At 39.2% G+C, this 24,198-nt stretch overlaps 1 protein-coding gene across 5 annotated transcripts in view; it reads right to left on the reverse strand.

The window, feature by feature from the left end:
- The window catches only part of TRPM3 (transient receptor potential cation channel subfamily M member 3), a 397,831-nt gene that overhangs the window by 182,789 nt on the left and 190,844 nt on the right, over positions 1 to 24,198 (reverse strand). The window lies entirely within an intron of this gene.

Consider the following 24,198-nt stretch of genomic DNA (forward strand, 5'->3'; position numbering starts at 1 on the left):
AGATGCTTCTGCTTACACAGAAAGCAAGACAGGTAAATTTTTCTCCTGCATTCATTTAAATTTTAAGCAGTTTTGCAGATTTCACCAAGCAGTTAGTATGAGGCCAAGGTTTAACCACATGAAGTACTTAGCATCAGATCATGTTAAGATACTTCCTTTTACTCCGAAGTTTTTCTTTACTGCATTTCATGGTCCAGCACCCTCTGATGTGTTGTTACTAAAACTTTCTATCATGACACCAGGATTTTTACGATTAGCCTTCTACAGGGAGTCTACTCAGAACCCAGGTTAAGTGCTGTTCATTTTCTGTATATACCAGATCATAATCTGCAGAGAGACCTTGACAAACTACAGGGCAGGACAATCACCAACCATATGAAATTTCACAAGGGAAAGTGCTGGATTCTGCACCTGGGATGCGTCAGCCCTGGACGTACGGACAAGCTGGGGGATGAGAGGCTGGAGAGCAGTGCTGTGGAGAGGGTCCTGGGGGTCCTGGTTGATGGCGAACTGAACATGAGCCAGCAGTGCCCTGGCAGCCAGGAGGGACATCCCTGTACTGGGGGGCATCAGCCACAGCATCACCAGCCGGGCAAGGGAGGGGATTGTCCTGCTCTGCTCTGCACTGGGGCAGCCTCACCTTGAGTGCTGGGGGCAGCTTTGGGTGCCACAATGCAAGAAGGATATAAAGCTATTAGAGAGTGTCCAAAGGAAGGCAACAATGATGGTGAAGGGTCTTGAGGGGGAGCCTTGTGAGGAGTGTCTGAGGGCATTTAGTTTGTTCAGCCTGGAGAAAAGGAGACTGAGGGGAAACCTCACTGCAGTTACAACTTCCTCACAAGGGCAAGAGAAGGGGCAGACACTCTTCTCTGTGGTCTCTTCTCTGTGGTGACCAATGACAGGGTCCATGGGAATGGCATGAAGTAGTGTCAGGAGAGGTTTAGGTTTGATATTAGAAAAACATTTCTCACCCAGAGGGTGGTTGGGCACTGGAATAGGCTCCTCAGGGAAGGGGTCAGAGCACCAACTCTGTCTGAGTTCAAGAAACATTTGGACGATACGCTCTGGCACATGATGTGACTGTTGGGAACGGTGCTGTGCAGGGCCAGGAGCTGGACTTGATGATCCCTGTGGGTCCCTTCCAAATCAGCTTATTTTGTGATTCTGTGATCTGAACAATAAAAGCAGGAATTAAAGCAATGCAAGCCAATGATTCTTTTTTGGATTTCAAGAGACTTCAACTAAAGAATGAGAAGAATTAATTTGAGCTTTGGAAAATATTTCTGAAAACATTTCCTTTGCTCAGATGAACTCCGCAGAGCACACCAAACTTTTATAGCACCAGGTATTTCTCAAGATTCAACCTGGGCATTGTTTCTGCTTCCCAAGGAAGCACAGCAGAAGATAAAGCCAGATAGGAAAAATTCTCTTCTCTTTTATAAAGAGCCATCTTACCTTGGATTAATTTAAGGTTGTATTTTAGTTCCTTTTAGTGAAGTAGTCCATTTTTTTCAGTGCTCCATCACCCAACTAGATAAATACAACTTTCCTTAATTCAAAACCAGCTAAAAGTAAAGCTGAGAGTATTTGAGGCTATGATTTGCCTAGTGAGCTCTCACTCTGAAATACGCAATTCATATTACCTACAATATTTATTTCATATCCATTCTCATACAGCAATTACTTTCCATTTTCTTAATTTTTAGTGCTTTTTTTGCCTATTACCCTGGAAATAACAGCATTTATTGATTTATATCTGTTTATATGACAGCTCAGTATTTTTGTTACACATGGCCTGCGAAAACTTTGTTAGCTTTCTACTAACTGATTCACTACCTAGATTATAGGGCAAGCAATAAAAGGATCTGGTAAGGCACTTACTGCATCGAGCTCTCACTTCAGTCACATAAGTGGAGCTCAGCCAGTACCAAGCCCAGAAGATGTAACTTTTTGACATGCTGCCACGCATCAAAAAATATGCTAGTACATATTTTCTGTGGGGACCTTCTGATACACATACTCCACTTTTAGGCTGTATTTGACCAGAAAGGAAGTTCACCTTTAACAGATCACAGCTATTCCAAAAAAACACTCTCAAGCACTACCTTCAGATGTTAAAAATAGGAAGTGGAATTGTCACAAAATAGTATAAAAAAGGAAATAGTGGTTTACAAGTTGGTACATATTAAATGATTGTGTGATCTTTTTGCAGAGGGAAGTCTTTGAGTTACATAAGCTTGGATGCGTCTGTGCTCTGAGGTACCTGAAGAATTATGTAAGTTTTAATTTTTTTTTTTTTTATGAGCTGGATTTCTTCTGCCTTGCTCCCAGTACATTCTCCTAAATAATCAAAAGACTGTTTACAGTTAGGGAAGCACAGATTTTAGCACAAATATTAATCTGCCCAAAACCTGAATACCTTGTTGAAGGGTGAGTGATCACTGATCAAGGTATTAAACCTCCTAGTACTTACCACTAAAATATCTGTAGGGCAGGTGGTAGAGTTATTATATGGTTATAGTCTTCCTAAAAAAACTTCCTATTTGCCTCGCTTATTTTTTAAGTTTGAATTATTTTTATGCAGAATAATAAGAGAAATAATTTATAAGTAAAATATTTGGCAGAACAAGTCATAGAAAGGCATTGAAACTGGATGACACATTCAGTGACTTCTTTATATATTTATAAGATATATATAAATGTACATAAATATTTATACATTTATGGTTGTTATCTGGTAATTAAAGCAGTTGGTATGCCAGAAGTCTCTGAGATTTTAAACAGTGAAATAAAGCAGCCATAGACTCATAGGATCACTAAGTTTGGAAGAGACCTTTAAGATTATCCAGTCCAACCACCAATGCAGCCCTGCCCTAAACCCCTAAACCACATCATCCAGTGCCAGATCCAGAAGCCTCTTGAACACCTTCAGGGATAGTGACTCCACCACCTCCCTGGGCAACCTATTCCAATGCATGACCACCCTAACAGCAAAAAAGCTTTTTCTAATATCTTATCTGAATCTCCCATGTCTCAGCTTAAGGCCATTTCCTCTTGTCCTCTCACAGCAGGCACAGTTGCGGACACGGGCCCCCCACCTCACCACAGCCTCCTTTCAGGGAGTTGCAAAAAGCAATGGGGCCCCCCCGAGCCTCCTTGAGACTAAACAACCCCAGCTCCCTCAGGTGTCCCTCATGAGAGATGTTCTTCAGTTTTTCAGGAGCCTCGTTGCCCTTCGCTGGACACGCTCCAGCCCCTCAACGTCCTTTTTAAAGTGAAGGGCCCAGAACTGAACACAGACTTGGGGTGTGGCCTCCCCAGCGCCCAGTACAGGTGCGTGATCGCTGCCCAGGTCCTGCTGGCCATTCTGTTCTTGATACAGGCCAGGATGCCATTGGCCTTCTTGGCCACCTGGGCACACTGCAGGCTCATACTGAGCCAGAAAATAAAAAAGGAAAACAGAAAAAGAAAAAAAAAAGAGAAACAGAAAAAGAAAAAAAAATAAATAAAGTAATACACTTGACAAGTAGAAATGAGTTTGTTCCATACCTTTGGTAACTTCTGGACAAAAGCCTTGACTTTGGCCATGCTACACAGGGTGATGGTAAAACTGCTTATTCTAATTCAAGGATCATCTGTAACCAGTAGGTATTCCTGCATACTCAGAACAGGAAGACTTTAATTTTTTACCTAATCACAGTCTACTCTTGTCAAAAATTTTGAGAAGAAATAACAATCATTTTGCAATTCCTGCCCTTCAAAAATAACATTCCACTCTGTTATGTGGAATATCTATGTGTATCTATGCGAGACACCCAAGAGGAATTGTCCAGTGCTTATTATTTCTTTGCAGTCTCTCCAGTGATGCTTCACTGCAGACAACACATTGGATTCTTCTCAGAATGCATCAAAACTGCTGTGCTCTGGGAGTATGACAGTATGACAGACAAAATTTTACGGCATTGAGGGGTATTGCACGCACCTGCTTATGATAACTGGGCTAGACTCTCACTTCCTGAACTTGTAGGAATAGAATAAGCTTGTTTCTAGGGGAGTTCTATGCTACAAGCTAGTGATTTTTAAATGATACATCTCTCTCAGGCTATGTCCATTGCTGTCTGAGATTTAACACCTTAGGTAACTGGTCTGCTCCTGTGGCAGACTCTTAGCACCTGAGGAGTGCTAGAGTGTAAGATAACATTTTTCTGGAAATAAAAAAATTATGTGTCTACCTCGTAACAACCGATGCAACTTTTCCTTTTAGTTAGCAGTGGTCTCTCCTTGCAATCCAACCAACACAAGGCTGAGCCCATCAGTGACAGAGATGCAATAATGTATTTAAGAAGGAAAAAACCGTCTGCAGTACAGCGGCCATAAAAGTGAGAATACGTGAAGAAAGAATTCTGCAGACACCAAGGTCAGTGGAAAAGGAGGGGCAGGAAGTGCTCCATACTGGGGCAGAGATTCCCTTGCAGTCCAAAGTGAAGCCCATGGTGAGGCAGCTGTGTTCCTGCAGCCCCTGGGGGAGCGGAGATCCACCTGCAGCCTGTGGAGGACCACATCCCAAATCAGGTGGATGCTCAAAGAAGACTGTGATGCCACAGGAAACCTGCACTGGAGCAGGGTCCTGGCAGGACCTGTGGAGAGCAGCACCCACACAGGAGCAGGTTTGCTGACGGAACTTGTGACCCCACAAGGTCCCCACACTGGAGAAGCCTGTTCCTAAAGGACTGACCCCGTGGGAGGGACTCACAATGGGGCAGCTTGTGAACAACTGCAGCCAGTGGGAAGTACCCACGTTAGCGAAGTTTGGGGAGGACTGTTTCCAGTGGGAAGGACTCCACACTGGCAGGACAACAGTGTGGGTAGTCTTCCCTGGGTAGGAAGGAGTGGCAGAGATAAGGTGGGATGAATTGACTTCAGACCCCATTCCCCATCTACCTGTGCTGCTCAGGGGAGACAGTGAATTCAGAAATTATATTGAGCCCAGTAATAAGGGAGGGGTGAATGGAACCTACTCTTCTTTGACTGGCAAGAAATTGAATAATGTTCATGAGTTGAGCCTCTTTTGCCCATGACAGTAATTGCTGAGTGATCTCTCCTTGTCCTTATCTCAACTATAATAAGCCATTGGTTGATTTTTTTATCCTCTATTCAGCTGAGGAAGAGAGTGATAGAACAGCTTTTGTGGGCACCTGACACCCAGCCAGGGTCAAAGCAGCACAAGTGCACATGTGTAACACTAAGGCAAATATGCATATATATCTATATATTATACATATTTATTTATTTTAATTTTATTTATATTTATTTAATGAAAAGGGATCTCAGAATTTACTTATATTCTTACAGAGTTATGATGATGTATGAAGATGCTAGTACAGAGATAAAAATCTTTGTCTGGAAAGAGGAAAAAATATTTCCTCTATCAAAGCAGAAACTCTTTGCCAGAATGCACACACATTGACTGAGAGATACAGACCCACAACACTCCATGCAACCAACCCACCAAGAATGAAAGATGCTCCTTCACATCAGTTTCCAGATGTGAGGTTTTGAATTTTAAGATGCTCAAGCCTAATTTAAGAAAGGGAATCACCAGTCTTGCCAGAAGTATCACAGAATGCCAAGTTGGAAGGGACCCACAAGGATCATCAAGTCCAACTTCTGGCCCTGCACAGGACCACCCCCAAGAGTGACACCAAATGGAAGATGACGCCATTAAGAGAGTAACTAAAGCAGCTGCTCCTTTGCACACCCCATGTTACTGTTTCTAACATGGCACAGAGTTACATAGAAACAGCCAAATGCACATGAAACTTCTCAGTGATAATTCAATGTATGTGTGGAAGCTGCACTATGGAATCCTTTCCACATGAAGGAATAAGGAGAAATAAGGAGATCAATATTTCTGAAAAAAAGCAGACTGTTGTAACAGTGCTTTGTCAGCAAGTGCATGGAGTCTGTGAAAACCTTGAATAAATTGAAAGGAAATGTTTGTGGCTTTTTTAATAGAAAAACAAGATTACAGAAATAAAATTATCTAAAAGGTGCACATTATTAACTACATTTTTCAAATAATTTCAGAACAAGACTAACTTCTTCAATAAAACTTCTAAAAGACAAAGTAGAAATTCTCCTGACAAGACAAAGTTATCCTATGAGAAATACTTGTGAAAAAAGAATTGCAAGTGAGTTAACATTACCAACTGCTCTTGCACTTTGCAGATATATGCAATTTATCACATCATTGTGATTGTGGCTGGATGGCAGGAATACAGACCTTTGAATCTAAAACCCTGCTAAGCTGGTAATGAGCCTTAGGCAAGGCTACAAAATCAATTGCAGTAGAGAGGTTTATGTATTTCTTTATAATATAGTACAAAAATATTTCTATTTAAAAAAAAGGATCTGAAGAATAATAAACTCAGTTTTGAGTTTTCCTTCTTTGAATTTTTACTGAAGTGAAGACTGACCAAGCAGTATATTGTGGTATAAGACATTTAAATCTCCTTAGTATTTTGGTGTGAGGGGAAACCTCACATTACTTTGTATGGATCACCAGTTATCTGTGATTTTCAGTGTTAATTAATCATTAATTAATGATTTAGCTAATTCCCTGCCTAATTTAGGGCTACAATAATTTTGAATTAGCATATTATAAACTACTACAGTAATTAAGAAAATTTTCAATTCACTGTATGTATGTCCCTGTGGTAATCTTGTATATGTCAAGAAAATATATATTAACATAGACTTTAAAATCCTGATAAAATACAAATGGCCCATAAAATAATTAATGACTGCCACATTCTTAATGGAATGAAGGGATACAATGCTTAAAAAAAGCCTTCCCAAAACCAACAAAAACGTAAGAAGTTGTGACAGATACAGAAAGAAAATAGATATTGAGGAATTATTAATACTCTTCTACAGCAAAAGTGATTTCTTCCAAAGCTTTTGAGACTGAATAGAAATGTAGCTTGCAGGTGTTTAATTTTTCACCTGTCACAGAGGGACTGTCACCCACCAGCATGCTTAGGAGCAGGGTTTTCCCTTCCCATCCCATGTGGGTGGGTGACATTAAGCCTCTCTGCATATGCAAACATTCACTGTGGTACAGAACAGAAATTCAGTCCTGCTATTGCCCTGAGAACACTTTTACCTGCAGTCCAGTACTTTTCCTCTTACCCTCAGTGTCTTTTCTTTGTCAGTTGATGTAAAGTGGGCTTAAAATTCTGGAAGAATGTTCCCTCACCTCCAGCCCTTGAATTAAGTATGTTGAAGAGCAGCTATTTCTCCAGCATAAAATCTGACCTGATGAAACTGGTAATAATAATAACAATAACAACATCAATCATTATCATCAGAATGATTTACTGAGACTTTACTGAGACAGTTTTCAAGGGGGATAGTAATGGAACACCAATATTACACTTCTGACTCTAAGAAGCACTAAATAATTTAGATTAACTAAGCAAATGTTGACTTCTCTTTCCCATATCCTGAAAAAATAATCTAACCAGCAGACAGGTAAGAAGGGTATACCAGCCTTTACTTTGATTTGCCTTTCTATTGCCAGAAATAGCAAGACTAATGGAGTAAAAATGAAGCCACTTTTTAAAATTCTGCTCAGAAAGATATCTTTAAAAAGATGCATTTTTCAGAATATTTTTTATTAAATTGACAATGTTTCATTTTAGCTAATTAAATCTCATTAACTTAATGCAATGCTATATGTGCAATGCAGTATGCTTTCAAATACTGGCTTTTTATCACTTGCTTATGCTGTACCAGATCATACACTATGAAGTGTTTGTCATGAAAAAAATTAAAAATTACATTATTGAAGAATTTTTAGAAAAGTAATTCTAAATTTTGGAGAAAACAGAAATTTTAGAGGGAAATGACTGAAGGAGGATCTCATCAGTGTCTCTAAGTATCTGCAGGAAGGGTGTCAAGGAGCCAGGCTCTTCTTGGTAGTGTCAAGCAATAGGACAAGAGTCAATGGACAGAAACTGATGCACAAGAAGTTCCACCTGAGTATGAGGCAGAACTTCTTTACCTTGCAAGTGACCTGGCACTGGAACAGACTGCCCACAGAGGTTGTGGAGTCTCCCTCACTGGAGATATTCAAGAACTTTCTGGACAAAATCCTGCGCAATGTGCTCTGGGATTATGCTGCTTGAGCAGAGCAGTCATGCTAGAGGACCCACTGTGGCCCCATCCTGACCCATTCTGTGATTCTGTGAAATTGCCACTTCTGCTAAAGATCTCCATTGTTCTGATTTTTTTCCTTTGCTTTTTTTTTTTCTCTATAAATTTGATTTTTTTCCTCATAACTTTCCTATTTTCCTTCTACAGAAAGCAATCTGTTTTAATGAAATATGCTACTTCCCCCAGCTTTTATTACAAGTATGTATATCACCAGAAAAGATAAATCTTATATGTTCCTTTTTTATTAATATTATACTTGCTACATTCTTTCCACACTGTTTGGGAATGTGACAAAATGTCTTTAACCTCTGCACAGAAAAGACTTTATTTACAATTTAATATTAAATATACTTAATTACCAGCTGTCACAAATGCTCAAAATAAAAGATTTTTGGATTAAGACTACAGACCTGCAGTAAAAGCACTAATTCCTTATATTCAGTGAGGTATGGTCTATTCCATTTGTTTCTGAGTACATCCCACTTACAGGTGTGCTAAGACAATAAATGCCTGTAATAGCAGCTCTCTTTAAACTCTGATGCACTGATTTTTCCCAGATATGGACTTCATGACTATTGTTAAATATGTTAATGAATAACAATGAAATTCTAAATGACTGTAAATATTTGTTAATACTGGCTTATTTATCAGTTGTCTGGAGGTTTGATAATCTTTAAAAATCTGTAATTCACACAGCCTTAAAAAATAATAATTTGAACTATTTTCTACACCACAGATTACAGTTTTCCAAAGTGTTCTTTTGCTGTAACTACCCTGGCAAATTCATCTAAAAGGCCAGACTTAGATCCTTATCTACCGCTTTAGAGTATTTGTGATAGTTCTTTCCGATAAAAAAACCCAAAGCCTTCTTACTTTTGATATCAGCATTAGTTAAGACAATACACTTCAGTTTTTTCTGCTGCTTTGTAGCAGCAGCAGCTTTCTACTTACAGCTGCTGAAAATAATGAAAAATAACATGTAGATCTACTATTTGCAAGAAAATATAACTAGAAAGACAAATGGATCTATGCTGTATAATATGCTGATGTGAGCAGGCTGGGGGAAGGACACAAACCAAGCATCCCAAGCACAAGAACAGGCTAGGTAGGAAATGGATTGAGAGCAGCCCTGTGAAGAAGGACTTGCAGGTGGTGGTGCATGAGAAGCCAGACGTGACCCAGCACCGGCAGCCCAGGAAGCCAACCACACCCAAAAGTAGGGCAGCAGGGTAAGGGAAGGGATTCTGCTCCTCTGCTCTGCACTGGTGAGATCCCACCTGCAGTGCTGCATCCAGCTCTGGGGCCCTAACATAAGAAGGATGTGGACCTGTTGGAACTAGTGCATAGGAGGGCAACAACGATGATCAGATTGTTGAAACACCATCCCTAAGACAGGCTAAGAGGCTTGGCGTTATTGAGCCTGGAAAACAGAAGGTTCCAGGGAGATCAAGGAGCACCTTCCAGTCTATAAAGGAGGCCCACAAGACTGGTGGAGAGGGACCTTTTATAAGGGCATGGAGTGATAGGAAAAGGGGGAGTGGCTTTAAACTGAAAGAGGACAGATTTAGATTAGATATTAGGAAGAAATTCTTTACTCTGAGGGTGGTGAGGCACTGGGACAGGCTGACCACAGAAGCCGTGAATGTCCCATCCCTGGAAGTGTGTAAGGTCTGGCTGGATGTGGCTGTGAGCAGCTCGGTGTAGTGGAGGGTGTCCCTGCCCATGGCAAGGGCTGTGGAACTAGGAGATCTCTAAGGCCCCTTGTAATCCAAACTATTCTATGGTTCTGTGATCTCTTACTGGACCATGAAAAGCATATGCCTATTCAAAGTAATGGTGATCTCAATACACCAGGAGCAATTCAAACTCTGCTGAAGAACTGGAACACTATTTCCTGTTTGCTTCTCTCCTCAATCATCTTTTTGGCTTTGTGAGCCTCTTCTGTTTCCCTCTCTGAAACACCTTTAGGCTTTAGTGATTCACTTTTGTGTACACAAGCATCCCAAAGGGATTAAGTTGGAGGAATACCACTGATTTAGTCCAAACAGGGATTTCTTTCACATTCTTTTTACAGTTTTTCAGACTGCCTGCACTCTTAATTTTTCACCTCGTGTTCCTGCTCAGTTGACACAGTAAGGAAAAGCCACAACACCTTTTTTTTTCTGTGCTGGGTTGGGCCCACAAATTAGAACCCCAAAGACTCAAACTAACAGCTAAATTTGACATCTTACCAAAATATCATGGTAAGGTTCATTACCCTGACACACATTAGAGCTGCCACATTTATCTGGAATTCAAAATGAATAAAGAGTACGGGAGAAATGCAAAAAAACCAATTTACAACCTAGCATTTAACAGAAATAGAGAAATGTTACCGAGTACTCAAGAACAGACAGCAAGTGATACAAGAAGTCTATACTGTTCATCAAGAATCCTGGAAGAAAAGAACCCAAAACTACAAGCAGGATTCTCTAAGTAAATGGTGTACAAAGTCTGTAAAATATTCTCCAGGATTTTATTCTTTGTACTTAAAGGCTTTTTATTGCTTAAGGCTTACAAGAAAAACAGCATTTGTAAAATATAGAAATTCGATGATTCTTGACAGAAATAATTCTGGGAGCAGTTAACAGCTGTATGCTTTGTCTTGCACATAATCATTCCTCATCTTAAACAAGAAGTGCTGGCCTGATTTTTAGGAAGAGCATTCAATGCAGCTGCCAGGAGAGGAAGCAGGGGACCACTCTGTGCCCTCTGCCATACAGATGCTCTCTAGAACCTCTACATTCAGCTCTTATACAATGTTGTGGCAACACCTCCTTTCCCCTGTTAACAACATGACCAGCCAGAAGAAAGCAGAAGCTGCTGCAGCAGTTGCTTACCACAAAAGGATTTGCTCACAGGGCTGGTGGCACTGCCTGCTCTGTTGGCCTCACAGCAGCTGCCTGCAGGCACAGGAGGTCCCAGGCTCACAGGTCAGGGTGCAGCCCCTCTGCAGGCTCTGCTTCCTCCTGCGGGCCTCCTGTGAGGGCACGGAGATGCCAGTTTTCAGAATATCCCCTCAAACTTTGCTGCCTCGTCAAAAACCTCATGCAAAATGCACATATAGGTCTCCAGCTATATCTCTGCTTCCAACAAGCTGGTGCCCAGTTAGGACTCCTGCTTCAGCAGGGTCAAAATGCCAGTCAGGCATTGTGAGCTCCCTGAGAGTGCTACATCTCACCCTGTCATTAAGCTACACACAATATGCAGTGGCTGGGATGGGACAGACAAGTCTAATAAGCCCAGGTACTAGATGGATTTTAAAAAAAGGAAAAGGAAATTTCCTTCTTTCATAATATTTTAAAACTCTATACATTGCTTTCTTCATGAACTAACAGAACAGAATAGACATGCTAACAAAAGAATGTTCAGTTAAAAATAGAATCATTTGAACAAGGAACAATTTATCACAAATAAATCGCTAGAGGTTGTGGTCAAAATTTACAATGTGATGAACTCTTCAAATTACATTTAATTGCAATGTTACTAGCTCAGTAATAGCACAATTGAAAAAGAAACTTATTAAACCCCTTAATTTCTTTCCTAGAAACTCCTTTCATAGAAATGTCGTGTAGAAACAGGTGAAACAGATTCTTATTGGGATAAATGTCTTTTACGAAAATTCATTCAAACGAAGTTAAGATTTTGTATATTAGTTTCAACGCAGTGGAATTCTGGCCTTCAAAATAATCTAAAATGCAAACTTTCTTCCTACCTCTGACACAAGAATTACAAGGAGGCAATGGATCATTTTATTAAACAGGACCCCAAAGTAGCCAATTGTCCAATATTTAAACAAGTCCTCCCTACAATAGAACATCTTAAACATTATTAATGCATGTGAATTGTTTAGTTGCTTTTAATGGTACACCAATCTACCCTCAGAGGTAAAACTAGGACAACCTTTGAAACCTACAGCTAAAGGAAAGATTTTTGAATATTGGACCCCAAACTGAGGGTCACCAGGAGTGACTTCCCAGGGAATATGTGAGACTGCATAATATGGAATTTTATGACAGATTTCAAATGAAAATGTTATGTTTATCTTAGAAAGAACAAAGGTGTATTACATGAGGTCAATTAAAGATGAATATTTTGCAAAGGTATCTAATTAGTCTACTGGGTGCTCGCATATAAATTATTTAGATAAAAGCCCTGGAAAGATGTGTGAGGAAGTTTGACAGTGAATTTTCACTGACTACTATTTTCCTTAAGGACAGTACAGTTGTGGGAAGGGAGAAGATCTGAAGGTGAATATAAGGCAATTCATAGATGCAAGCTCAGAGTAAGTCAAGTAAGCTGGCACCTCTTGGGCAGGTCTTCAAAACAAAACATTTTTCTTAAGTAAAGAAATAAAAGAAATCATATATTAAGGACTAAGAGTAACAGAGGGGAACAAGATTATCTCCAGATCATAACTAGCAGCACAAAAAGAAAAAATTCTATAAATAGCCAAAATGTATGTGATTTAACCCCAGCTGACATATAAATACCACGGAGTCACTAACTCTCCTTGCTCTGCCCTGTCTGCAGTGAGATGGGGAGGAGAAGAGGAAAAAGATAAAACATTTGGGTTGAGATATGAAAAGTTTAATAATTGAAATAAAGAAAACTATAATAAATAAATAAATATAATGATCAAAGTAATATTAAGAATAATGAAAAAGGGAGAGAGAAAGAAACCCCCTGAACCCCACAAGTGATGCACACTACAACTGTTCACCATTTGCTGATAGATGCCCAGCCTGGCCCCCAGCAGTGATCTACAGCTCCCAGCCAAAATCCCCAGTTTATGTGCTGGGCATGACCATCTCAGTCCATGAGCATGGAATACCTCTTTGGTCTGCCCAGGTCAGCTCTACTGGCCCTGCTTTCTCCCAGTTTTCTGTGTGCCTAGTCACTGGCAGAGCACAGAAAACTGAAACTCCTTGATTTAGGGCTTAGCAGCAACTAGAACATCAGTGTGTTGCCAACATTATTCTCATAATAACTTCTAAACACAGTGCTAAACCAGTCACTAGGAAGAAAATTAACTCTATCCCAGCCAAAACCAGAACAATGAGATAGGACACATCCTTTAAAACATCCTGGCTAGACCTCATTAGATCCAAGCACAGTTTCTTGCCACTCTGTTTTGATCAATTTAGATTAAATCTGGAATCCATATAACTGATAACTTCTTTGAATTTATTCAATGAATGACCTTTACTGTATGGTTATGAATTTCTGTAATTGAGCTTCAAAAGACACACATTTATTTATGCAAAGCCCTAGACAATTCCTTTAGGAATAATGGAATAATTTTCTCTTTGTTAAATGGGTAAAGTGGAATAAAAGCAGAATTCACTGTAAGAAAAAGAAGTTCAAACTGTTCTTCCTGAAGCCATTTTTCATATTTACTCCAGCAAATTTTTATTATGGCTAGATAGGGGTACCATGTAAAATTTACATGGCATCAACAAAACACAAGTCTTATGAATAAGGAAGATCTATGAACTGCACTTCAAGAATACAGCTTAAATAGCCCATACACACACACAAGACATAGAAGAGGACAGCAACGAAAAATGACAACAGGAGCAGGGCTAAACAGGATTGTGTAATATCACACTAATGTCACAGATTATTTAAATTTAGGATTATCTAGTCTGATTACATTTGCTACATGAAGAATGGTGCAGGAAAAGCCTCAGAAAAGATGCACCTTTGAGAAAAAGATGTTAAAAAGGATAAACCAACAAAGAGTACTCATGTATTTTGTGAAAGACTTAAAGTACCTCTTATTATGGTACAAATGGAAAACCTGGATCAAAGAATCAATGAAAAGGATAATTCTCAAAAGCAAAGACCTTTTTTCCAACCAAAGCATGTGTTGTCAGATGGGGGATTTTTTGTGTTCAGGTTCTTAAAAAAAAAAAAAGACACAAGACTACAACACAAGATTTTTACAGATGCGTATGGAAAACTTAGTTACTAGAATTACTGTTTTCAGTCCAAGTTTATGCAGTTTGCAATGAGAAATACTTATTAATTAAGAGAGGGAAAAAAAAGAGGTGTAATGAACCATAACTAAGAACACTGAAATTGCAGCCAATAGCTGGAACCATGCCAAGACCCAAACCTTCAAGCCACAAAAAGTTAGTACTTAGGAGGCTTCTACTTGCCCTGACATCAGACCCTGAAGCAGGAGACAGTCTGTTGGTGGGATAAGTACAATGCTCATGGCTGAAGATGTCTTGGTTTTAAGATTGAAATTTGATTAAACAGGTTGCTTTAGCTTGTACAATTAAAATGGTGACCTACCATGAAAACATACAAATGAACCAAAGAAAACAAACTACGAAAGAAATGGATTTTGCAAGAGCAAATGGATTTGCAAGAGTAATTCCAAGCATAAGCTCTTGGAAAAAAAAAAAAACAACCAACCAACAGAAATAAGGGGAGGCAAATGTGTGGTGGGATGGAAGAAGAAGAATTAACATAAAATGAACATAAAAGCATATAATTGAGTAATAAGGACTCTTGACTACAGCATGAAAGGAGCTGTAGATATTTGGTGTTGCCTTCAATTCAAATAAACAAATTGTTCCCAGGGGATTGCAGAGCACTGATCTTAAGTCCTTCAGACAAAACTACTTAGGAATTCTGAATTCCTGCCATTTCTACATAAACTCAATGATCACAAAATAGAAACAAATAAAATCTGCCTCCTCCCCCCCAATAAAAAGGTCTAACAACAGCTACTCCAAGAACTAACCTTTCTTGACCACCTTGGGAAATAGTGATTAAGAAAACTGATGGCTGACTTTGCAGACAAGCTGGTGATTGAAGGAGTCACAGCGTAATTAGTGGATTCCTTTCAAATCTGCACATCTGGTTAGTACTGATTTTCTCTAGGATTAATGCTGACATGAGAGGGAGCTGGGCTCGGTGACTGAAACCATCCCGCTGTTCCCAGGCCCTGTGTACCTATCATAGATATTCTACCACATAATCCCCTGACTGAATAATGGGATGGGTCCTTACAGAAGCACAGGCTTCACATCTACAATTCTCATTGTAAGACTATTTCAGAGAACAACGTTGATAAAGACTCGGTACTTTTTCCATGCTCCTAACATTGAAAACATTCTGCATTTAATAATGCTCTGTTTTTTCAGCATCTGTTTCTCCATCAGTTGCCATACATGTATTTTAAAAACATCCTTTAGACCATTGCAGATCATCAAACTTCCTTTTCCTAAATGCCTTCCAAGTTTGGCAATACAACCTGCTGCAAGGCTTTGTAAAATAAAATAAAGCAACAGAACCTAAACATCCCCTGCCCCCCAAATAAACAAAAAACTATCCACCACCAACTATCCTAAACTGTCCTTTCCTAAAAGTTACAATCCTGCATTTATTATTTTCCAATCATTATTACTGGTGGGATTAAATCCTGGCAGAGAAAAACCTCACCCTCTATTAACTAGAGATACATCTTTATACTCAGAAAGCACAGGCTGGAATTTTATCCCTTCTACCACACCCATCTCTCCCTTAGAGTATTGTATTCTTTATAAAGAAAAATTAAGTGTGTATTGATAAAAAGAATCTTCAGATGTTCAAGAAGGAAAAATGGAAGTTTACCTGGAAAAGTTCAGTAAAAATTGCTCATACTTATCTCAGGGATTTTGCAGTCTGGGACATTCTGATCTCTCAATTGCTTCTGACTCATCACCACCAAAAAAAACCGCAACAGAACCCATTAACTTCTTCAGACATTATTCTCTTCGTTCCAACCTTTGTTGATTAAGAAGGATCTCATAAAGACTTGCTACTCAGTAGATTTACCTCCACATTTACGCACATGTGAGACATGAGTTGGGGGGGGGGTGCTGGAGATTAAGGGCCACTGGGAATTTAAAATAGAACAACAGCAAAAAAAAAAAAAAGACATAGAAGGATTGTAGATGCTTCAAAACGTGCACTGTTTCAGTTCTAGAGCTAGTTCTACCCTCTCATCCAATTCTGGGAAAACAAGCTAATCCACCATTAAGTTTACCACATACAATATTTTCTTTCTGTGGCTAGTGCTTCCTGGGACTTGAAATATGCAATATGCTAATAAGACCAACAGCACAGAGCCAGTGAATCTAGCAGGCCAGACATATGCTGAGCATTACAGAAAAAGCAGCTTTTTTTGAAATACTTCTTCTAAAATCACTCTTATTATTTGGTGCAGTTACAGATTATTACAGAAGCAGGACAGAAAAAAGAGTCATTGCTCAACGTACACAAAGTCTAAAGATTTTTCAACAGTTTGTAAAGAAATAAAGCAAACCTCAAAACTAATCTTTGGCTTAGATCAAGCATTCAGTGCATCACAAAATTAGGATGGAAAGGGAAAGTTCAAAATGGTGTGAGACTGATTATCTCAACTGCAACAGTGTCAACAGAGATATCTGCAGTGATCTGAGTTAAAATTACAAAAGAAAATTACATCTCCAGTCTTTCTGAGCAGGCAGATTACCATCCTGATTTCAGGAAGTTAATTCAGTCCTTTTGATCTAGAAATTGGTAGTAGGGTAATGCAGGATTCTCTCTCATCTTCCCCAAAAGAGCAGAGGGACATGCCACCACAGGTGAAACAGTACCTCAACAAGAGTTATGTTTGCTACCGGAGAACTAAAGAAGCAGCATGCTCCAGCATTGAAAATACCCAGGCAGACATTTGACAGCTTACCCGTTTGCTGCCAACTATATTAGCTCAATAATTTCTGTAAAAAGTCAATAATCAGCTTATTCTTTATAAATAGTTTTTTTCTGGTCAGACCTACAGACAAAAGTACACGTCCATTTTGGAGCATCCTAGTTCTTCAGTAGCAGGTAGAGCTGTCCACATATGTCCTTGACACGTTTCCCTGACAGAGCCTGAAATCTGCAGCCTGAACCATTGATCATGACAAGATATTTTTCAGTTTGGGTGTATGCTTTTCTTTTTCCAGATACCAGACTGCCACAAATGAATATATAACATCAGCATTTCTTGTTCAGAGCCAAAAATATACATATTCACATTACTGCTGCCTCCATGAAGATGACATTGAGTTATCTCACGCAAGGCAGTGGGAAAGACCAGGCAGCAGCAGGCTGAGCACTCGAATTCCAGTGCCCCACAAAAGTTTCAGTCTTATCTCACCATATCTTTACATTTTTTATTCTTTACTGAAAACTGAATTAGAAAATGATACACAAAATATAATCTCCAAGAAGGGAACCAGAACAAGAGATGATATGTTCAGCGGTGTAACATGAACCGGTATGGAACTAAACCTAAAGTCCTATTTACTTGTACAAGAGCAGAAAAGTCCTAGTTATCCTCTTACAAACTGATCGAAAACATCCCTACTCCCAAGCCTCTCAAAATAAACATCTCTAATAACATTTGCTTTCTGCAGCTTCCCTCCTAGTGAAGCCTTCCCTTCTGCTTTGAAAAGGCACCCAATGAAGAGTCAGTCTAGAAGAATAATGCCTGTTGCAGGCCACAAGTATTTCTTAGTAAGTGAGCCAAGAAGAGCTGCACATGGGGAGAGTCAACAGAGAGGCTGCCTGAAATTTTTGAGTAAATGGGGATCACCTGTCAGGATGAGCAAATCAGACCTCATCTAAACACCATGCAGTCTATGACTACACTACACTACGGCACTATGACCACAACTGCACATTACAGAACTCCTGAAAAGCAGTAAATGGCTCTCCAGAACTGTGTCAGACAGTGTATGATATAAATGCATTTTAGTTTCAGTAGAACCTGGCTGTTAATAGTCTAGAGTTACATCTGGTTTTCTGTAAAAGATTTCCTAAGTATTTATGACCAGATGCCTGGACTGAGGCACATGCTCCGTGTACATGTTTTTTAAATTAAAGGTAAATACCTTCTGCTGCTAGAGCTGTTTGATTATTAAATTGAGCACTACCACTGTGACAGTTACAACCTTCCTTATAAAAATTGCTACAATATACATTAGAACTTAATTTGTCATTTAAAGAACATTTTAGGGCTACCATTTTACCGCTTCTGGTTAAAGCCTCCTGTTATCATATTCTCCTGCCATAAACTCGGTACACATTCTTGCACCTGAATTAATGCAATTTCTAAGATGGTTCCAGAACCTTCTGCATGTTTTGGGCTGGAGTATCAAATAATAAACTACTGCTGTCAGTGACACAGAGAATAAAAACAGTTTAACAGATTGTATGAAAATTAGAAGGCCAGACACAAGTGAACTACCTGCAACTGCAGAGCAAACACATGCCCTGACAGCTGCCTGATGAGCAGACTGTCACTTAAAACAAGTAGATCAAGCCATAGAAAAATATTGATGCAGAACAGCATATACTCCCCCTCGAGAAAGCAACACCAGTTACTTCTGAGACGGAAACAGGAACGGCACAATAGGTCAGTTTACATGTTGTCCTGATCGCAGAAAACTGTGCAATACCTTTCGCCTGTGCGAAAACTCAAATAAGCTCAAATACCTTCTAAAATCCACTGCCTGCTCCCTTGGGTATCTATACAAAATGTCCAAAATATGGAAATTAAAAGCTACCAGTTAACCACTTTTTTTAATATGTACACCTCAAAATATATTTTTGAGGGTTACTGTATTCTGCAAGAATATGTAAATATATTGAAGTGTTATCTATGTATTGCCTATAACAGAAAATTTGCAACATGAAGAAGGGAGTGTTCCACTCTCTACTGAGTCAGTATTCATGGCACAGAAGAGACTGTGGTTTGGTCAGGTTTGCATTGCTCTTGATAGTCTCCATATAGACAAATAAAGAACGGGCATTTAAAATGTATGGACACAGTCTGGGACAAACGCAGAGACATCATCTGAGCATCTGGAGATAAGGTTAGGAAAGCCAAAACCCAGCTGCAACTGAATCCAGCATGGGATGTCAGCGGCAATAAGCAAAGCTTCTCTAAGTAGATAGGTGAGTTGGAAGGCTGGGGAGACTGTGGTGCCACTGCTGAGCTCAGAAAATACTTTTCAGGGGGGTATGTGTTATTGTTATTTCAGGGGTTGTGTTACCTCAAACAGATGTCACTTGGGATTTTTGTTTGTTTTGTTCTTTTTTTTTTTTTCTAATTTGGATAGCCAAGACACTAGCGTCATTTGTCTGTTGTATGACAAGCAGATTACTACGGATAGGAAAAATTCAACCTTTCAAGTAGTGACCTCGTGTCATGTCAGTAATTACCAAAATTTCTTACTAAGAGTCATTTCATGTTTGCCAATTTTAACAAAATTAAAAAAACCCTTTTTTTACAGCATCACAGAGTAAAAAACCAAACCAAACCAAACCACTGTTTTAGCTTGCCTTGCAACATTTATGAAAAACAAAAGTCTTGAATTTAACACTTTCTCATTTCCTTAGTATGCATGTATGTACTATAAGTCTGGCAAGTCTTTGCTCTTCAATTTAATCCAGCAGATAAATCTCTTATAACAAAATTGAAATCAAATCTCCAAGGGGAAGCAAAGAAAGTCAGTCTTCAGAATGAATACTAAACACCTGATTTCTTTTTAGTTGATCAGTTACACAAAATTTCAGCGTCTGCTTCCATCCTCCCTCGTTTTCTATTTTTCCAAGATATACTTCCTGAAGAGCATTATGAAGACCTAAGCACGTAAACAGATCTTGCTACCTACCCACAGCATCCTTAAATAAAGAGAACCTCTTGTCCTACTGGCAGGGCAGTTCTGGGAAAATGTGGAACAGAAATGTGACACAGCACGTCACACTGTGTTCCCTTCACTGCAAGAAACTGCAGCTTTTCTTGTTAGTTTGTAAAAAATACACTGCTAGTAATACAGTTGCTTCCCACACAGGAAGAGGAGTAAAGGACTTTTCCTTCACTGTTAAGAAACAAATGTCATCATGTTCCTGCCACTTGCCAAACTTGGAAAAGTCATCCCACTGAGATTTTATTTCTCTCTAGCCCACTGCAAAAGGCTTCACCAAAACAAAAGAAATGCCCTAAAGACGAAACTTCTTTTCCAGATTCTGCATTTAAATAGAACATGCCGGACATGACTTCAGGGAGAGGTCCTTGTCCAAAACAAACAACCCCCTCTTCTTCCCCTTCTGCCCTATCAGGCCAGCAATATGTCCTTTCAACTAACAGGGAATTCATCAGTTGTCTAACTTGTCATGTATTTACTTTTCAAGTGGAAAGCTAGTACAACATGCTGGTGATGTGATTCAGTTAAGTTTTTGTTGCCACTTTTTTACCCAAAAGAAGAGACCTGAGCAAAGGCAATAGCAAATAAAACTCCATGAGAGTTGCCTCACAGCACTGTTACAAAAGACACCAACAGAAAAGTCAGGGACACAGTCCAAACCATACATTTGTCCCAATGACCCTCCTACATGGATTCTTGATCATAATGATTCCTTCTTATCACAAATACATAGCTAAATAATATGCCCTTAATTTATATTTGTAGTTAATATTTGTGTAGTTTTATATTTTTATATTCAGCATACTTATGTTTTAAAACTAAGTATTTCCCACCATTTGTCTGTCCTCCCTAAATACTTTAAACTTACTTCTTATGAATAATCATTATTCAATGGATTATTCTTTTACTTGTGTCTGTGAAACTCAATTTATTTCAATCAAGTCATTCTTAATTTAAACTGTTGTCAGGGAAAGGAGACTGAGATTCATGAGCACAACCAAAGCTATGAATTTAATATAAAATTTGCTTAAAACTATTTTTTCCGTTGAAACATTTTTTGCCTGGAACTAAATTAATTACTTTCTTGTAGTGACATTGTCCTTTCTATTTAAATGCTTTGCCACTGTTCTTTTTCTGAAATTGAAAGTATGAGCACAGAACACCAACTTTTCAAAGTAGGACTGTGGGTAAGTGTCTCTCTTCAGGTGTTTCAACCAAACACTAGATACCCGTGAAACTTCCAGTAAGGGACACAAAGGTCTGGCATGGCAAAGTGAAGATCTGTTGACATTTTACTGAATTTTGAACACTGATCCACTATTTTAGACAAATCAGGAATTATCTTAGTTCAGTTTCATAAGGATTATCCTCAGTAGTAGAACTGATCTGGCCCATCTTCAACCCAATCACATTTTTCATAAAAGAATTAAAAACCCCTGAAAAATAAAATTAATCCTTCCACAGGCATGTCTTTATAACAACACACTACATGTACTAGAAGGAAAAAAATCTGTCTTCTGCTATTACCTCAAGTACCCACCTACAGTTATAAATTCTCTAGAAATTAAATTTAAGTGGGTTCACTGAAGACGATTTGAAAGAAAGGTTTTGTGATGGCAGCATTATCTGTGGGGCTTGAAATACTGTAATTAACAGCTACACTACAGGTAGAACAGACTAGGTTTCAATTTAACCAGCAGTATCTTACACCATCAATTTTATCATAAGCATTACTTCAGGATACTAACACCAAATATTACAGAAGTTTCCAGGAAATTGAAGCCATTTAGTAAGTATACCATGTGAACCAAACACAGTGTAGCCTTTCACAAGGTGTTGCTCCATGAAAATACTTCACTGGATAATGTACACCAAATGAACAGTAAAAGACTACAAAGAGGAAGCGAGAATTTTTTCTCTCAGAGTACAGAAAACCTGAAATGCTGTGCATGTAAGGACCGTAAGTAAAATGTTATTCTAATCAAGCAACAATCAAAGCCTCTTTTCATATGTATGTAAGCAGAACTGACAGATTCAATTTCATTCCTTCTGCAAAATATTATGGTGCTGAAAATGTCTGAAGGTTGTTCCCAGTGCAATTTCTAGAGCAGTACATACAGTTTCTATTCTCATTAAACTTGATTCAGCACAATGAACATCCAGCTGCTGCTCTGCATGCAATGACTCTTGGGAGCATCCATGGAGCTAGCAAGGAAACATCTAAATTTTATTCTCCTGTTCTGTTTTATCAAGTCTACACTGAGTCTTTTATTCAAATTGTAGAGGAGGAGGTGACAGATGTAAAAGTAAGCAGCTGAATCAGCTGGTGATAATGAATCATGGGACAAGATGTGGTTTTTTTAAGGTCTTTTCTAAAAATAAAAAAAATTATTTGGAATCATGCTGTCTTAAAAATTAAACAAAACAACAAAAAGCCATCTAAACCCAGTTTCTTTTTCCTCTTGTCTTTGATCTTTCCATGATCATTTGTACATGACTGCACAGTCCTTTCCTTGAGTCATTCCAATTTAAGAAAAGCAGTGAATAGGAGAGTAATTATGACGACCATTGCTTTGTCACTTCATTGTTTCTCTTTTCACTTATATGTTGCCCAACTTTTCAATTTAATTAAAAAAAAAGTTGAAATCTTTCTTTCTGAAAGTTTTATTTTTTATGTTCCTGACTAATACCTCTCCATAGAATTCCCTTTCATAACTTTGGTTTTTCCATCTAGCTTTTTATTTTACAACTTGCTTTGCTCTGTTGTCTGTTCCCTGTTCCAGCTTCATGCTTTACATTTGCCTTTCTGGACTTAGGATATTTGCAGATGCAAACATGAAGTAACCAAATTCTACAAGCTTTTGACTATATCTACACAAATATTCAGCATCTGTCTGTGAAGTTCAGAAGAAACTTTCTTCAGTGCCTTGATAATGGTACAAAATATCTGAAACCAGGAAGAAGCTCAACCCTTGAGTAAAAAACATCCTCATTAAGAGATCTTTATTTGCAAATCAAAACTACACATGTGCTTTCAAGGAGGCTAGTCCATTAACCTAGGTAACAGGAGGACTGAAATACATCAGTCATTGACATCCAGTCTTAAAACAGAGTAACAATTTAGCCATTACAGAAAATAAACAAAGCCCTACAGTAAATGAACAGAACTGCCCCCCCCCCCCCCCCCAGTTATTCAAAAGAGTGTTAAGTAATTTGGCCAGATTTCGTCTAATGCAATCAGATGAAAAAAATGTTCACAGAGAACTGTAGTGGTAAAGCCACTTCACCTCTCTAAATGAATAATTCAACTTCGATTTCATCCTCAGCCATAGGAAATTTGAATCTAAACTGATTGGTTCCAGGATGGTATGGGATTGGGTACTCTAGGTTCTTGGTCACTTTATATTCTCAGACACACAGGTGTTCACTCCAGTCTCCTAGGTGGATGCACTGCAAGCACTGAGCTTGGTCTCTCATAATCTCTTTTGGGTCAAATGCATACAAGAACAACTGATAACAGGATAATTGCTGGCACAATTAATGAAGGAAGAAAAGACCACCTCTGAATGCATTACTATCACCTGAACAAACCTTTCAGGCCCAAGGTGGTAGGAAATATCACTCACATGCATTGCCAAAGAACAAATGTAATTCAGTGTCTGCCACTGTCATGAGTTAGCAAGCATAGTCCCAGAAGTGATGTTCTTGCAAAGAGGTGCTTACAGCTCCCCTATGACCTGACAGAACCTATCAGCTGGCCAGTTTGAATATGGACAATTTTTTAAGCCACTTAAAATTTTGACTGCCTCTGTGGTCCACACTTAAGAAGAGACAAACCCTGGGCAGAGCTCTGTCTTGTTTCCGGTGCTGGGACAGGTGGCTGAAGGGCCCGTATAGGGCCTGGTGGGCCCAGGCCAGGGCCTGTTTGGGCCAGGCTGGGCCACTGCCATCCTGAAGCCAATGGGCCCTGTTCCACCTGCGGCCCCCTCACAGCCCTGCTGTGGGCAGCCAGAGCAGTTCGGCTCCCCCTTTCCAGTGTGGCCAAGATTCAGCTGAAGCTGCTCCACTGCCCAGCAAAGATCATGTGACCAACAGCGATAAGCGAAATTCCAGCTGCAAGGCCCAGGTGAGATTAACCCTTTTTGGTGCTGTGAAGAGCTGAAAACCTGAGGGAGAAGAAAGAGGAGATGCTTAAAGCTGAAATTCT

This window comes from Corvus cornix, chromosome Z, assembly GCF_000738735.6.
Source record: "Corvus cornix cornix isolate S_Up_H32 chromosome Z, ASM73873v5, whole genome shotgun sequence".
Classification (NCBI taxonomy): domain Eukaryota; kingdom Metazoa; phylum Chordata; class Aves; order Passeriformes; family Corvidae; genus Corvus; species Corvus cornix.